At 42.2% G+C, this 17,797-nt stretch overlaps 1 protein-coding gene across 7 annotated transcripts in view; it reads right to left on the bottom strand.

Annotated features, from left to right (window-relative positions):
- SPATS2L (spermatogenesis associated serine rich 2 like) overlaps positions 1-17,797 on the bottom strand; it is a 169,361-nt gene that overhangs the window by 143,599 nt on the left and 7,965 nt on the right. For 5 of the 7 annotated variants that reach the window (XM_033430425.2, XM_049712313.1, XM_004262877.3 and 2 more), the window contains exon 2: positions 3,026-3,074. The gene's annotated coding sequence lies outside the window, so the exon portion shown is untranslated. Of the gene's footprint in view, positions 1-3,025; positions 7,256-17,797 lie in introns of those variants that run through there. The other 2 variants (XM_033430445.2, XM_049712312.1) reach the window with 1 other exon arrangement.

The following is a 17,797-nucleotide window of genomic DNA, read 5'->3' as shown; positions in this document are numbered from 1 at the left end:
CACCAAAAGGTTTCAAGTTAGCACTCATATTGATCAAGCATGGAAAGTCAAAAATGTTAATCTGAGCTAAACTGAGGAGTACAAATACAAACAATAGAGATTAATTCCAACCTCAGAGTCTCCAATGTTTCATGACCATCATGAGTGATCTCCAAATGGACTACAGAAATGGGACATACTTGGATGACAACATTGTGGCACCAGCAAATCTGCTCCTCCGTCTCCCACTGTCTTATTGACAAAAAACATAATAACTAGCATCTATGATAATGCCAGGCACTGACTGCCTATTAGTTCTTACATGCAATGCCTTTTTTATTCTGTTTTTTGTGTGTGTGTGGTACGTGGGCCTCTCACTGTTGCGGCCTCTCCCGTTGCGGAGCACAGTCTCCGGGCGTGCAGGCTCAGGGGCCATGGCTCACGGGCCCAGCCGCTCCGCAGCATGTGGGATCTTCCCGGACCGGGGCACGAACCCATGTCCCCTGCATCGGCAGGCGGACTCTCAACCACTGCGCCACCAGGGAAGCCCGCAATGCCTTTTTAATCCTTAAAACAACCCTATGAGCTATGTACTATTATCCTTCCCATTTTATAAAAGGAAACTGAAGCCCAGAGAGGGAAAGTAACTTGACCCAGGTCCCATGGCTGTAAGTAGTTGAGTTGGGAATCAAACTGGTTCCTGGTGCCTCAGTTCACACTCTACTGCCTGGCAACATGTTAGTTTTGTTGTTGTCATTGTTGTTATAATTTTGATTACCAAGAAGAATAGTTCTTTAAGACCAGGGCAAATGTGTGAACCAAAGGGGGAAAAAAAATCTATGTACGTTTGTTTTTATTGGAAATTTTTGTGGAAATGATTGTAACCAAGCAACTCTAATTCTGGGAGAACTAATTAAGAAATGAATTAAGGGATTCGATGGATACCCAAATTAGTCGTTAGAGCTTGAAGATCTGGAGTTCTGGTCTAAATCCAGCTTTGGCACTTGCATCCCAAATAAACATGGCCAGATAAGTACCACAGCTCACAATTAAAATGCATTTAGATGGCTTATGCGTCCGCATGGGAGAGGTCGCTTCCTAATTGAATTCGGACACCTCTTCAGTTACTGTGGGTTTCATTTGCCATCTCCCTGTTCTTTTGTGACTGCCGGCAATAGGATTATGCTGAGGGAGAAATCATTTCAATCAGTGATGTCTGCAGAATGAGCGTAAAAAGATAAAAGTAAAGACTTTGAACTATAATTAGAAAATTCCTTAAGTGTGCTCATGTGACATGGGTTTGAGACTACGACCGACTGGCAAGATGAGTTACAGAATGGACGTCCAATGTCACTGTTCGGGGATGAGCAGCCAGTAAAACCGGCGTTCCAGCGTGAGACAACCGTAATCTTTCGCAGGCCAAAACGTTCCTGCTTTCTACCTCTAATATAATGAGTGACAGGCAGCTGGAGGCATCTCATTCTCCTGACAAAAATATGATCAGAATTGTTTTCAGTTGGTACGTCTTTCCATCAAGCTGTTTGTTGCCTTCCATCAGAATAATCAGAGCTTCTGATTATCTGGTACGTTCCAAGAAAACAGGAATTGATTGTGCCCTTGCTTGTCTGATGGGGAGAAGGCTGCCAGAATTTACATAGTAACTCTTCAGTTGCCTAATGGAAAGAAAAACTAAGCTGTGTGTGTGTGTGTGTGTGTGTGTGTGTGTGTGTGTGTGTGTGTGAAAGAAAAACTAAGGGGTGTGTGTGTGTGTGTGTGTGTGTGTGTGAGAGAGAGAGAGAGACAGAGACAGAGACAGAGAGGAAGAATCAACCAGTAGTTTCCATAATAATTCTCTTTGAACAACAATAAAGAAAATGTTTTCGTGGTGATTCAGATTTCAGATATAAGGAAGTAAAGTATTCTATTCCATTCATGGAAAACAACCAACGTTAATGGCTCTTTTCAAAAAGTTACAGTCATCTTACTACTGAAGTTTCAGGGTTATGTAAAAAGAATCAAGTTTAAACATTCATGGAAACATCCAGGTACAATAAGACCTCATTATTTTGGACTAATTCAATTTGGAATTTACAATCATTTGACAGGATCTAGACCAGAGGTGATCTTTTCACAGTGAAAAATGGCTTGCTAAGCAAATTACTTTAAACAAGCAAGACTGCTGGGGGGAAAAAAATAAAAATATTTTTGTAAAGTATGAGGAACGAAAAATAACAACATGCTTCCCCTCCAACAAATACTTGTGATGAACCCAGTCAAATACCAATAACTGATAACAATAATAATTACCATTTAACTGAAGGTCAATCTTATATAGTCCACTTTACATACATGAGCTAGAAATATCCCAACAACTCTGCAAGATGGGTATAATCATCCCCATATTAAAGAGAAGGAAACTGAGGCTCAGAGAGGCAGGTGACATGCAGAGACCGTACAGTTACTAGGCAGCAGAAGCAAGATTCAAAGCCAGGCTGTCTGGCTCAAAAGTCTGTGTCCTTCCACTCCCCACTCAACACTGAGTGAGCACTGACGACTGCAAGCCAGACTTCCAGATTCACTGGACCAAGTTCTTCGACAACAGCAAAAATGGTCATCACTTCAAGGAGGGAAAGCCAAGTAGTCTGGCCCCAGAGCCCATCACTCTTAACCATAATTCCTTTCTACAACACAACGATCTCTATAAATAAAGACTTTTCTCCCCTGGTACTTTGAGGTATTTCGCATGCATGAAACTACAGAAATCCATAGAAACGTCGATGTAGGTGATGTAGGTGGAGAGGGCACAGGTGGGTGGGGGAGGACTGCTTCCAGTCCTCTGCTCCTTGCCTCCAACCCCCATCCCCCACCCCATCATGAGCGACTTGTCTCTTCCGTCTGTACACCTAGACAGGAGCACTGTGGTGCTAAAATCCTGAAAGGCTGACAGACTGTGACAAGAGCTGTGGGAGTCAGCTGCAGGTGCAGGGGCAGCCAGCCATGTGGGCAGCAGGAGGATACAGAGAAGGGAGGGATCAGCTCTACTTACCTGGGAATCCACGGAGATATTCCTGACAGTGGTCAGAGTCTGCAGTGCTCTAGGAGGAAAAGAAATTTGGGAAGTCAGATCTCACATTTCAAAGCCACACCACTCATCTCCCTCACACCCACACCCAAGCACAGGCTCTGGAGTCAGGCAGACAAGGAATTGGGTCTTACCTGTGACTTAAAGCCTCAGTTTACTCAACTGTAAAATGGGGGACAATATCAGTAATAGTAGCTTCCTCACAGAGATGTTGGGAAGACTGGATAGTATATAATTTGTGCAATGAATTTGGCACACATAGTAGTGATATTTTAATAACAACAGCTAACATTTATTACTTTCTTACAAGGTGCTTGGCGTTGTTCTAGGGCCTCAGTGGGTTAACTGCGATACTCTGAGGTAGGCACTATTACCACTGGCATTTTGCAGATACAGAAAATGAGGCGCCAAAAGGTGAAAGCACCTGTCTCATAAAAATATACAAGGGGCTTCCCTGGTGGCGCAGTGGTTGAGAATCTGCCTGCTAATGCAGGGGACACGGGTTCGAGCCCTGGTCTGGGAGGATCCCACATGCCGCGGAGCAACTAGGCCCGTGAGCCACAACTACTGAGCCTGCGCGTCTGGAGCCTGTGCTCCGCAATAAGAGAGGCCGCGATAGTGAGAGGCCCGCGCACCGCGATGAAGAGCGGCCCCCGCTTGCCACAACTAGAGAAAGCCCTCGCACAGAAACGAAGACCCAACACAGCAAAAGTAAATAAATTAATTAATAAACTCCTACCCCCAATATCTAAAAAATATACATATACATATATATATATATACATATATATATATATATATACAAGGCAAGTGATGGAGCTGGGATTCTGTGACCATCTGACCACAGGGCCTAGACTTTAAACCACAGGGATATCCTGCCTAATTTATCACAAATAAATGTTAGTTACTGTTATTATCATTATTGTTTCTGTAATGATCTCCTTTCCAAAACACAGCCTGTAATATCCACACAAGCCCAGGGAACTCACCATTCAGCTAGTAACCACTTAGGCACAGAGACAGGTGCTGGGCTCCTAAGTCAACCAGGCAATCACTCACTAAGTCAACAATCTCTTCAAGCGTTCCCTGAGAACCCCTCTGCATCCGTTGCTCTGTTAAGCACCGCGTGGGGCTTCAAATGCTCTGGTCACTGATCCTGCAAAGTCAGCTCAACCTCCATGAAACAACCGGGGAGCGAGGACAGGAGGGAGCACTGGGAAGGATGGGACAGGACCTCAGGATGCTGGATGCTGTGCCTGGCTTGATGCCATCTCTCTAGGTGACCTTTTCCAAGTCAGCTGACCTCTCCGGTTTTCATCTTTAAGTGAGAGGACTGACCTAGAGGCCCTTAAGCCCTGAGATTCGAATCCACCATTCTATTCTGACTCTCTTGTAATCAGACTCCCTTTCCTCCGAACAGTCCATTTCTGCGAGAATATATTGTAACCCTTCGTTTCTCTAACACACTGACTGAGCACAATGCCAGGCACTATGAATAGCGCCCAGGATTGAAAAACAAGACAAAGCCTACACTTTGTAATGAGCTCTGAGAGCACGATGAAGTCTCACCACGGGAAATCTCGGCAATCGGAAGACCAGGGAAGAGGGCAGCCCTTAGGACACCTGCGCGTGCCCGGTGGGCCCCCATCGGGGCTCTGGGTGTGGCCCCGAAGGACTCTGCACCAATCTTAGGACCCAGGGTCCCGGTGTCCCAGGTGCCCGGCAATCTGGGAAGGGGGTGGCATGCTAACCTTATGGGGCAGATAAGAATGTCTGTGAAAAATAAGGCACAAGCCAGACAACCAGGGAGATGCTTGAGCTGAGGGTTAGGTTTGTTTTCTGAAAGTAATAGTGTTGTGTGCAATAAACCAAAGAGATGAGAACTCAGCCGGCACTTAATTACTTGACGTTCTTCACTTTGATAAAGTATACCAATGGCCATTTTGATAGCGATCTTTTATGTATGTGTGTGTGAGTGCGCACGCGTGCCTGCTTCTTTGCGAAACCCTTCGACAAAAGATGCTACCGACTGTATTTAAAGATCAGTTCATCACACTTAAGATATATTTGCTTTTACAGAAACTCCTTGGAGGGAAATAATTCAGTGAGTATAACACTTCCATTAAAAAGAAATTGATTTTAAAATGTGCTTTTCCAACTCTGACAAAAACAATTCTTTGATTTTCTTTATGTACCACAAAAGGCAAACATTGTTGTGGACAATGGAACAAATAACATGAGTTGTCAAATGAGACATTAAACATTTATTGATTTAATTTTTAATAAAGACTTTTAAACATAAGCCAAAATGTCCATCAATCTTTGACATGGGAGGAAGCAGCATTTTGGTAAATTCCATCTCCTACCACAATTGAAGTTGCAGAAGATGTTTATGGTTCTTAGAGAGGGCAATGAGGGTATTCTTTACAGGATGGTCAAATATTTGCAGTATATAACATTAGAAGGCACAAAAAGGTAGAACATAAAAATGTATTCTTTTGACAGGTATTTAGGTAATGGATACTCCCTCTTTGCTATGTCTCTACCGAAGTACCCAGTGCATGGGAGTCTACAGAGAATTTAATTCCTAAATTGTCCTCAAAAATGCTTTCAGCAATGGCAACATTGTTAGAGAACATGAATAAACTTCAAGGATGACAGCTCTGAGGAACAATACCCTCTTGGATATATAAACTATAGCTTTCTTAAGCCTAGAAAGAAAAATAAAATAAAATTTTAGTAGTGATCATCCCCGGGGTGAAGAATTTGAGTGATTTTTTTCTTCTTTATAATTTTGTCTGCTTTCCAAACTTCCTATAATGAGCACGTGTAACTTTAACAATTTGAAAAAAAAATCTTTTTACACTCTCAAGATTCCTGATGTAAAAAGTGAAAAGGCTTTGGAACCAGACAAACTTGGGTTCAAATCCCTGCTTACACCCTTTCTAGCTTGGTGCCTTCAGTTAAGTTACTCAGCAGCCGAAGTTGAACATGAAATGGAAATAATAATACGTGCTTAAAGCATCATTTTGACTGTTAGAGGTGAGATGTTGTAAATGCTTAGCACAGAGTAGGAGCCCAATAAATGACAGTCACTCTTCCATTTACAGTACACAGGCAAGAGAAGTTAGGCTCTTCTAATAACAGTAAATAAATTTGTTGGTGTTTATAAATTGATGCTTCAGGCCGTTTGTTTATGGAAACACTGAGTTTTTACTACATAATTTTCAGAAAATTTCTAGCAATTAAAAGTTCAGAAAAAGGGTAAGTAAGAGGCTTCCACCTCACTCTCCCTTTCATCACATTGATTAGATTCCTACAGTCTGAGACTCTTGGGTTTACTGGTATTTGCCACTTTGCGGCTGTGTTCAGAAATCCTCTGGTTGGGATGGGAGTTGGGAGAATGGGTTACAGTGAACACTTTAGAGAAAAGAGAAAGAAACCACAGCTACCACAATCAAGATCTTTTCCATATTGTCATTCCTTATGATGAAAGTGAGCAAAATAAACTATGGGATTGCTTAAATGAAGGGCGAGGGACTAGATCAGGGATTCTCTGGCTTTTCTCTTTTTTTAATGGTAGTTATGTTGATATTTTCATCCTATTCATGTGAAAGTAGTTCAGTCAAGTAGGTTTAGGATAAAATACATGTACCTAACAGAATACGGCTGGTGGGGGTATGTTGCCCTTGGTTATATGTTGCTGTACCTGACTACAGCAAGAAATATTGATTTAACTGGCTTTAGTATCAAGTCAAGTATTTGTTGACACATGGAAATGAAAAATATCAAGGAAAAGCTTGATATATAGGTCAAATCCCACTTCAACTCACTCCAAGGGATGGTCCAAAGTCTTCTGCTGCCCTAAAATTGTGTTCTAAATGATGCTTGTCCCAATCATAGATAACAGGACTTCTCACTACAATGGGATTTGCTACATAAATGAATACTGGTATAGATTTTTAGGCAGTACAATTTATTGTAGAAAGTACAGCTCAAAAAAAAAAAAAATCATGACATACTTAACCTCTCCTTCTCTCTCAACCCTGGAGGCATGTTTTGCTTTCTACGTGAGGTGTGAACTGTTCTCTCCTTTTCAACATTTGGTTGCTTTTTGTTCCTCTCACTTTGCCTAGTACAGAGCAGACGCTCAAAACATAGCTGATGAAGAAATGAGCTGAATGAAATGCGGTACCAAAGCAAATAAGGGAAATTCAGAATAGTTTCCTGCATAGAAGGAGAAACAAAATTTAGAAATTGATTCAAGATGAGTATAGCAAGCAGGGTTAGCATTCCCAGCTAGCGGGCTCAAGGAGTCCGGGGCTCCGTGGGCCCTCTGTTGGCTCCCTACTGCTAAGTGTTCATGGGGGTCTGTATAAAACATCCAGCACTTGGTTGACCCACACCCCGCCGATCTCCGAGGAATGCCACGGAGATATTTCAGTCATTAAGTACCTGAAGCACCTTCATAAGGGTCCTACAGTGAGCCCAGGCTGGGGTGGCCAATGAACAAATCCTGTCCTTTTAAAGGACAGAGAGAAAGGGGACCACGACCACCTGGGAGGCAAGGAAGTGAAGGCAGGTTAGCGGCAGCAGCCCCAGGGGAAAGGGAATGAGCGCAGCCCCTGGAGTGGGATTGACTCTCTGGCAGCCTGACTCAAAGGCAGTTTCTGAGCCCTTGCTTACGTTACCAGGGGCTGGGGGAAAACCACAGGAGACTTCAGGAAAGTAGGCGTGATGTTCAGTGTCAAAATTCCTAACTTCTTCTCTTTCATTCTCCCCTCTGGCAAAATGATTGCTTTAATAATCAAAGAGTTTCCTATCATTGTTTATAATGCAACCCTGTTGGAATATGCTTTTCTATCTGATAGTCTTTTATTGTGAGCCTTTTTTTAGTTGAAAGCTAAAATAATGCATCAAATATACAAGTTTTGCTTCTATCTTGGAACAACATAATAGACCTAAATGGCTATTTTTATAAAGGTCTGTTCTGTGTTCAAAGGAACCACCTACTGATGCCAAGGGCTTCCTTCCCTCATCGAGGGATGTGCCATGGGAGTGACTAGTTAAGCTCTGAGAGATGCCAAGCTCGCTGGGCACTGGGGGCTTCCTGGGCAGAGAAAGGGCCTGTCCCTTTATTATTGGATAGAGTATAAGCAAAGAGTTAGGAGGGTCTGGAGAGGTTAGCCCCAGGAGTGGTGTATTTTTACATATATTTTACAAATATTACATATATTACATATAATATATTACATATATTATATTTACATATATTTTACAAATATTACAAATATATATTTTACAAATATTCCCATTATTCATTTGAAAATATTTTAAATGGTAAATCGGCTTCTCCTTGGGAGGCACGACCTGTGGCCATTAATTAATAACTTGGGAGCTAACCATGAAAGCACTTTTGAGTTCACCCACTGGTTTGCTCAATGCATTTAATCCTCCCTATGACCTTTGTGCAGGAGTCATTATCTCTGCGTGAGAGCAGAGGGAGCTGAGACTCAGAGACAGTAAAGCACTTTGCCTAGTGTTAGACAGCTACGGAGCGCGCGCTGCATGGAGTCACATCTCGGATCCCATCCACAGATTCACACCCACCGTCTTGTGCACAGTTCTACCTACTCACTAGCTGTGCAGCAAGCCCAAACTGAACTCGCTGGGCCCTTCCCACCTGCAAACCACGATGGGGCACAGACTCTCCACAGGCCAAGCTGGTGGGCGTGCTGTGTCGATACAAACCTTCTTAGTCATTGGGCTACGACGGACACTGTTCCTCCCTTGTAAGAACTAAAATGACCGAAGGAACGCTGGGACACTTCTAAGGCAAATGTGTAAGCTCAAGGGCTATGAAAATTCAAGAACTCAAAAACCAAAGATAACTTTCTTGACTAGACAAGAGTTGGGTATGAGCTCTGCAACAAAGTAGCTCTTGGATATGAAATATTACTACTAGGGGTTTTTCTTTCTTTCATTTTTACTAAGAACTGAAACCTACAAAATGACAAACCAGGATTACCCTATTAAAAGACAACTTCAATTGCTCCTTTGTTCTAAGAAACTGTGTGTTGGGTACTGACTGGCAATACCTTATACCTTGATTTTCATATTAATTATGCGTTTTTCCTTCAAAAATTGACTGCCACACTACACGCTGTGAGTCAGATTTGAGAGCTGCCAAGATAAATGTTCCGAATGGCTGACTTTTTAAAGACAACCTGTCAGTTCACCAAATAATTCTTTGGGGGTTTGTCCCAGTAAATGTTATGTCTCCCCTATACCTATACTTATACCTACAGCAACTGTTACAGCTCTTTCCTGATGTAGCATCTTACAACTAAGGCTAAAGATTTTTCCTTTCAACCCCTAATATACAAGTAATGAAACTTATAACCCCTTTTGACAGCATCAATTTACTTTGGCTGTTACTGTTTAATTCCTATACTGATTTGTGTGAAATACTCTGATTCCTAGCGAGATAAGTAATTCTGGCCTAGTCCATCCAACTAAAACAAAGATGACTTTTGTGCTTTTGACTAAATAAATGTTTTCTTCCCTGAGGTTTGCTTTCATCAAATCATCATACCAATGTTTGATTTCCTTTAGTTAGCACCTTATTTTAATGAGGCTTGATTCCAAAACATATAAGAACATACGCACACAAGAGGTACTATATTGAGTAAGCCCAGAGTTCCAGCCAAGTGTCCTATCTTTTATGTGGCACCAAGTGACATTTTGTGAAAAGCACAATGGTAACTATTCATGCCGCCAGCCTTAAAAAGATAGGCATGAACTGCCTGCCAGAATGGAAACGCTTAAGCTTTGAAATCAGACAGCTGGCTTCAAATACCATCTCTACCACCACTATCTCTGTGACCTTGGGCAAACTACTTGTCTCCCCTCAGAGCTTTTTCATCCAAAAATAGGGGTAACAGATGTACCTCAACGGGGTCGTGGAAGAGTTCAATGAGAATTTTGAGATTAAAAAACCAAGCATATAACCTGGCATATTAAGGAGATACTAAAGAATTGATCATTTTTTTCTGCCTCTCTGTAAAATGCCATTAGTAATTCATTTTGTTGTCTATGCACACAAAAAATGTAAAGGATATTAACTGTGCTGCTCTTTATGACAGCAAAGAACTGGAAATGGTCTAAGCATAGGGAAATGATTACATTAAGGTACATTCACATATTGAAATGTATGCAGTCTTTCCAAATATTTCTCAAATAACATTTTTTGACAAGAGAAATTACTACCCTAGAATTTAAGTGAGGAAAACAGACAAGAAAACCTGTATAATAACAATAATAGCTCACATTTACTGAGCATTTACTATGAGGCATGCACCATGCTATGTACTTTACATTCATTATTTTATTAATTCTTACAATAAACCTACTAGATACATGCTATTATTATCCCTATTTTATAGAAGTAGAAATTGAAGTTTTGATAGTTTAAGCAATTTACAGTCACTACATGAGTAGCATAGCCAGGACTGAAATCTCCAAGTGTCTGATTCCAAAGCACTTTTAACTACTATGTCACACTGATTGCTCAGTACAAACTGCCTAGGTCCACCATGAAGCTAGTTTAAACACACACACACACGTATGCACATACTCACAACTACACATACATCCACGTCTGGAAGGAAAACACACCAGATACTAACAATGACAATCTCTGGGTGGTGAAATTTTAGCTGACTTTTAATTCTCTTTTATCCATTTCAGTACTTTTTCCAAATTCAACGAGTATGCAATTATTTTTACAGTCAGCAAAAACGTTTTTCAAAAAAAACTTGTGAGAGTATTTTGGAAAATCTAAAGCACTACCAAAGAGTAGTATTTTTAAGAAGCAAGAGTTTATTCCTTGACTTATTACAGATTTAAGTTCCTCATGCTACTATTCTTTCAAATTATTTTTTCTTTCCATCCAGTCCAAGGTAAAAAGTGTGTAAAAGACTATTTTGTACACAAGTAAAACAAAACATAGTACACAAACACCATATGTATAAGTGACAGACATTTGATATTAATATAAAAGTCAAAGAGTTTGTGTGAGAAGGAAAAAAACCCCTCTTTGAATAATACAGGATTTTCCATTTGGAGAAAACACATCCATTAGTGACATGATGCCATCAGTGCATCCTCTGTCATGGTCACAGTTAGTGAAACTGTCATGGATCCATTTACATAGACTCCAGCATGCTATTTGGACATGATTCAGCCTGATTACTGTCTGTCCCAGGAGATGTGAGTATAATGATGTGCTGGAGTGACACCTAAGGAGTGATTTCCTGTCCCACCACCAATTAGTTTCCAAAGCAATGATTCCATAAAGAGAACTGAATGATATACAAAAAAGCAATTCCTTTGAACCAAACAAGTTCATGTGAATTGAAATTATAGGTAAAGTATGAATTTACTTTACAAAATTATTTTTTAATAAATTAAAAATATTTACATATGTTTTTTAGTAAACTTTTCTAAGGAAAAATGAATGCAATCTAAAAGTTACTCCAATTCATCTCGTTTCATTTTGTAATATAGTTCTATGATTGGCAACAAGTGGATCAATAACGATAGTGCCACTAAGGCATCTGACTAAGTCTTTCCTAACTGTATCCTCTTAGAGAGCTTGGGGGCAAGAAAGTAAACACGAGTGCGAGATGATCAAACTAGTTCAAACAAAGAAACAAAAAACAGCTAACACAATTCATGTATGGATGTCAAGAAGTTTCTTGCAGAAAGATACAGGGCTCTTTCTGTCTTGGTCCACATTTTATCAATGACAGAGGAAGTACCTTTCTCAAAAAGTGTAATTGACAAATAAGTGAAAAATGTACCACTGAGAGATTGCACTTTTAGAAATTAGTATTCAAAAATGTCTTGATGGAGAGGAAAAATGATCTGCCGAGATGGGACAAAATGTAACAAGAATAAAGGTAAAGTCCTCTACGTGTGTTCCCAAGGTTAACTGCACAGATACAGACTACGGGAGAGCTGGCTTTGTAGGGGCTATCTAGAAAGAGACTGGGAAGTTTTACTTGACTTTGAATATAAACTAACAACGTGCTGCCCCTCATTTAAAATGGAGGCCAACACAGGATCTGACCAGATCAGCAAAAGAAGGTGCCTTGGACGGGGAGTTAGCTGCAGCCGTGTGTCCTCCGCCACTGAGAGAACTCAGGAGCAGGGTGTTGAGTTCAAGATGCCTCGCTTTTAAAATGGCACAGGCAGAGTGGTGGGCGACCAGAGTGTTAACAGGATGGCGAATCTCAGCCAAAACACTGGAACCACGTAAGCCTGAAAAGAGAAGACTTCGAACAGGAGATACAATAGCGATGGTCAAATATTTGAAGACCTACCACACTCAGGTGCATGACTATTCTGTGGCACTCCAAAGGGCAATAGGAGATGAACAGGGAAGCTACAGGGAGGCAGATTTCAGTAACTGATGTGCGTGATAATGAGTATTGGTCCAACCACAAATGAGACAAGGTCCAAATCTAAAGGGACTCAAGATCTAGGAGCACTGCAGGCTACCGTGGGCAGCAGTCCTCAGTGTCACAAAACTGTGACCACCTCATTCTTGGCAGGGTTCGAACGGCAGCTGGCTGACTGGGATACTGTGGAAGGGATTCCTTCTTCTGGGGGGACCGTTAGGCCACAGCATCCACTATCTCTTTCCAGTGCCCACCTTCTATGCTTCTAATTTCACATCAGTAAAATTCACGAAGATACTCAGTGCATTTATGTAAGCAATAGCTAAATATGCCTCGCCTTAATAAATGAGAAATAACTATAAACTTAAAGACAATCCAGGAGATTCAGAAGGTGAAATCCTACCAAAGTTTGGAAATGATAAATTAATGTTGTCATGACAACCTTAGATGATATCACCCATTGCAACTGCAACAGTTCTTGCTCTGGGGCTACCAGAACAATAAATGAGTTTATATATTCAGTGCCACAAACCAGCACTAAATACTATTTTTAATGCTTTTATTTTTAATTTTAGAGGTAGAAGGTTTATACTCTCTCCTTGAGTATTCTCAGGTTGAATATGACACTATACTGAGGCTGTGGTATTGCAGTGGGGCGATCAAGATTACATCAAGAGCCCAGGAAGTCACTGGCAGCCCCCTGCATGTACTGAATCCAGCCCACCATTCAGACTTCACAGGAGAAATGAATGAGAAAGGACAAAGACCTTCTAGATCAGGACATTAGCAGTCACAGTAGCCAGCATAACATCTTCCACTTTCCCCTTTAAAAATTATAGGGCTGCCCACGTTCCTGTAATAAAAACAGGTCGATCATAAGTGGCGGTATGTCAGATCAGACTATCTTACTGCCGCTTATGGCTTTTCTCGGTGATATATTAGCAAACACTACAATATAGGAAAGTGAGCCCTCACTGAGAACAACACTGCCTCCAATCAAAACCATTCTCTCCTGAGTATACTAAAGCTTTTTCCCCCTTCTTGTAAGCAACAAAGGCTACAATAAAAGAACTTCCCAAACACCCACAGTTAAGGAAAGAATGGCTCCTACAAAGTAAGTGTGAAATCTGTCCCTGGTATCTAATTTGTATATGAATCTTCCTTTTCAGGGTATTTTAGTGGCTTCCTTTATCTATAATTTATCAGCAAAGAATAGAAATAAAAATTTATTTTGATGGCAGTGCACCTGACTATTCAGAGACTCGAAAACTTGCTTTGTCTATTCTTATATTACCCTGGCAGAGGATGTAAACATGCCTTTTTTTTTCCATGGCTTCATGTTGCATTCATAATCCCAGACGAATATTTTCACAAATGCAAACCATTAGGCAGGACAGGCCTTAAGCAGAATGTGAAGGCAACCTGCTTCTTGTCCTTTTTCACCCAGGGATGGCTGAATTCTGACCCTCCTGGCCCAGGTTTCTTACCTCCTTCTTATCAGTCTCAGGGAAGGGTCTATAAAATCATTCAGTCTAGGGAGCACATGTCTGACCAGTTTAAGTTACCACTTTCATAGCGTTGCATTTTAGGCCCTGGTGCTGGGCATCTTATACCTTGTTTTATTTAGTCGTAAAAAATCATAACAAAGCAAGTAGGTATTATTAATTTCACTCCATAAATGAGAAAACTGAGGTTCAGGAAGATTAAATAACTGGCTCAAGTTCATTACAGCCAGCCAATTACATGCGCCAAAACCAGGCTTCTCAACCATCAAATCAAATCTGTTTTCCTTCTCTTCTAAACCATACTGGTCTTAGGAAAGAGAACAGAGTTTTTATCACGCAGGCTTTTGCATATTAGAGAGCAGGAAAGAGAAGGTGTTGATATTTGAAAAGCCCTTTTGAGCAGAATGAATTCTGAAATCACACCATAAAGGCAGCCACTTTTCTTGCCCACACTTAAGACCAGCCTTCTCACAGGGAACAAAGAAGTGGATGTACCATAATTTAGGAAAATCAGCCCTATACTTGCCTTCCCCTTCCCCTCCCAAGTTGCACATGTGGTACAAATGGGACCCAGAAACCAGTGGGGCAGCCAAACAGTGTTTGGTGTCAGGGGTCTGGAATCAGGGAAGAGCCAGTATCAGGCAAGCTCTTCAATTCCACAAATACCTATTAAACTAGCTGAGTTTCCTGCCCATTGCTGGCCAGTGTTATAGAAGCTTGAAAGGGAGCAGCAGGCACTCACTCTAGGGCTTGTATCTCAGAGGCAAGACTACTGGCTTAAGAAGGCTTGGAGATATGTGATGGGATCCTTACCCAAGGCAATTTGAGATTCCTACACAAGACCTCAAATCAGGACTTGGAAATGTGAGAGAGAACCTGGGGCACAAAGTGAAAATGTGGTACCCAAGAATGATACAGTTCTGGCTTCCCAGGTAAGGCCAGACAGACTGCATAGTTAACCCAAAGGAGAGTCACTCGGGTACAGGTGGAAAGGAGTTGTAGCTCCTGCCAAGCGCCCAAACTGGTCCCAGATCCTGCAACTGGGGGAGCAATCACCACACCAGGGTGGTCACCACTTTCTCAGGCCAGTCTCTGTACAGGTATGACTTTCAAACTTTTATTTTTAGCCTAAGAACCTTTCCTCCTACCAGAATCTTATACTAATGTCTAACATGTAAAAGCAAATCAAAGTAACTGCCCAGGGGCATTCTTCTCAGAACCAAAGGGCTCAACAGAACACAGCACACAAACCACCAGGAGAGAGGCGCTGAGTCCCACTGCCTATCAGACTCACCCGCACCTGATTCCTGAATTTCTCCCGTGATAGTCATGGTTTCTTCCCCTCACCTCCAGGTTTCTCCCTCATGCTCCATCCTAGTAAGCTCTGGTTTCCCATCACTGGTTGGCTTTTCCACTTGAAAACAAAGCTCTGCAGATCTCTAAGGACATATTATCTTCTGGGTCCTTGTGACAAGGTCCTTGGGACCCTGAGGAAGGTCTGTATACCTTCCTCAAGCCTTCTGGGCCAGATGACCCACAGACTGCTGCCCTCGGTATCTTAAGGCGTAACTGAGGAGTACTAGTTGTTGGGCACGTCATTTTGTTTGATGCACAATGGCTTTATCATGTACATATTATTGAGGCTCAAGACAGTGGAGGACCTGGGACTTCTCCCACTGGGAAAGGGTCCATGGCAGGATGGGGGAATCTCAGAGACCTAGGTGTGGCTCTTGGTGTTCTGTCTGTACCTCACAAGCAAGGGGCTTCCCGGGACTCCACTTGCCCTGCCCTAGCTCCTCCTGTCTACCTCAAATCCTCCCTCTAGCACACAGTATCCCCGTTTCCCTCTCCTGATGGTGACTGGCTGGGCCTGGCGAGACAGATGTGCCAGACTCGTGATTTTAGCCCCGTGCACACTGCGTGAAGGACTCCTGGCTGTAGTTTTCACAAACTGCCTCTCTGATTCTGAATCTTATCTAAAGCACTTTAATATCTGTGGACTTAAGAAACTGAGCAACTGCTGCTTCTCTATACCTGTAGGGCTGACTTAATCATTCAAAAAGCTCCTGGGCTTGGCTCATAACAGGATGCATCTCCTGGGAACAAGGAGATGTTCTATAACGATGCTGTCCAATATGACTATTATGCGAGCCACACAGGTAGTTTAAAATTTCATAGTAGCCATGTTAAAAAAAAATAACATAAAGAGAAACATGAAGTTAATTGCAATAATATATTTTATTTAACCCATTATATCCAAAATGTTACTGTTTCAACATGTAGTCAATAAAATTTGTTCATGAGCTATTTTACATTCCTTTTTGCGTACCAAGTCTGAACCCGTGGTGTATTTCACACTCATAGCACATCTCAGTTTGGACCGGGTGCATTTCAAGTGCTCGGCAGCCACAGGCAGCTAGTGGCCACGGTACTGGACAGCATAGTTCTTCAATCTCTTGTCTGTTCCCATCCTTCCTCTCCTTCCTCTCCTGTAACAACTCATTTCCTTTAGTAGGGATGCTGTGGGGAGGGGTAGTCAGTGGGGACCTGGATCATTAGAGAAGACTTTGATACACACCCGAAGGGAGAGCCCAGATCACAAAGGAGCTTTTGTGCCAGGCTAGGGATCTTAGATTTTATCCTGGAGAAACAGTGACTCTGCTGAAGGATTTTAAGCAGCAGAGAGTCCATGATCAAATTTGCCTTTTAGAAAGGCGGCAGTGTGGGGAAGGGATTGGAAGCAGGCCAGGCAGAAGGCAGGGAGACCAGTTACAAGGCTACTGCAGTAACCCTCAAGAGAGTGATGAGGGCCCGAACCTAGGCAGTCGTGGTGGTAATGGCCTAGAGAGGTGAGCACAGACTCAAGGGTTTGAGAAGACAGTTTTTACACAGCTTAGTCATCAATGAAAAGTACGGGTTGAGGAAGAGTGAGGATCCTAGAACAGCTCCCGGATTTTAAACTTGGTCAAGTGGGTTTCATTAATTGAGGTAGAGAACACAGAAGGAACATGCTGGCTGCAGAAGTAAGGGTTCTGAACTCCCTGAGTTTAAGACACCTGGAGCAGATGTCAGAAGAGTTCGGAGTTGCAGATTTAGGAATCGATGGCATATAGGTGGTAGCAGAAGGAAAGAGTAGGTGAGCAGAGGGTTGAAGGGGGAACCCTAGAGGGTACCGAGGTCTGAGAGGAGGAGAGGAACCAGCAGAGAAGTCTAATACAGAGCAGTTGGGCAACAGGAAAGACATCAGGAAAGGAATGACTCAGAAAACAGGTGGGCAAGGTTTCAAGGAGTAGTGATCAGTAACACCAGAGACTCCTGCACAATGAAGCTGGCGGTCTGCAGGACAGAGGTGGCCATTATGAGAGGACAGGGCTGTAGAGGGTTGGGGAGGTGTGGGTGTTGTGTGAGGACCTGTTCTTCAAGGAGCTGCCTTCTAAGCCCAGGAGGGAGATGCAACGTGACCAGACCAACAGGGAAGGGGCCGCAGGGATTTTGTTTTTGACTTCTCTTGTTATTAAAGAATGGAAAGGCTTATGAATGCTTATGTGACGAGAGAGAGGGCTGGTTGAGACCCTGAAGGAAAGCGAGATAATGGAGCAAGATCCCTGTCCAGACAGGTGAGCCTCTGACTGGAGGAAAGTAAAAGGTAGAAAAGCAATGAGGAAGAAGGGCCTGCCATTTATAAGGAAGATACAACGTGACCATTGCAAAACGACTTTTCTTTATTTAGAAATATATGTGAAATATAATTACAGGTGAAGGCTTTT

This window comes from Orcinus orca, chromosome 7 (genome assembly GCF_937001465.1).
Source record: "Orcinus orca chromosome 7, mOrcOrc1.1, whole genome shotgun sequence".
NCBI lineage: Eukaryota > Metazoa > Chordata > Mammalia > Artiodactyla > Delphinidae > Orcinus > Orcinus orca.
The sequence above is the reverse complement of the archived record's forward strand: the minus strand, read 5'-3'. Positions and strand labels throughout refer to the sequence as shown.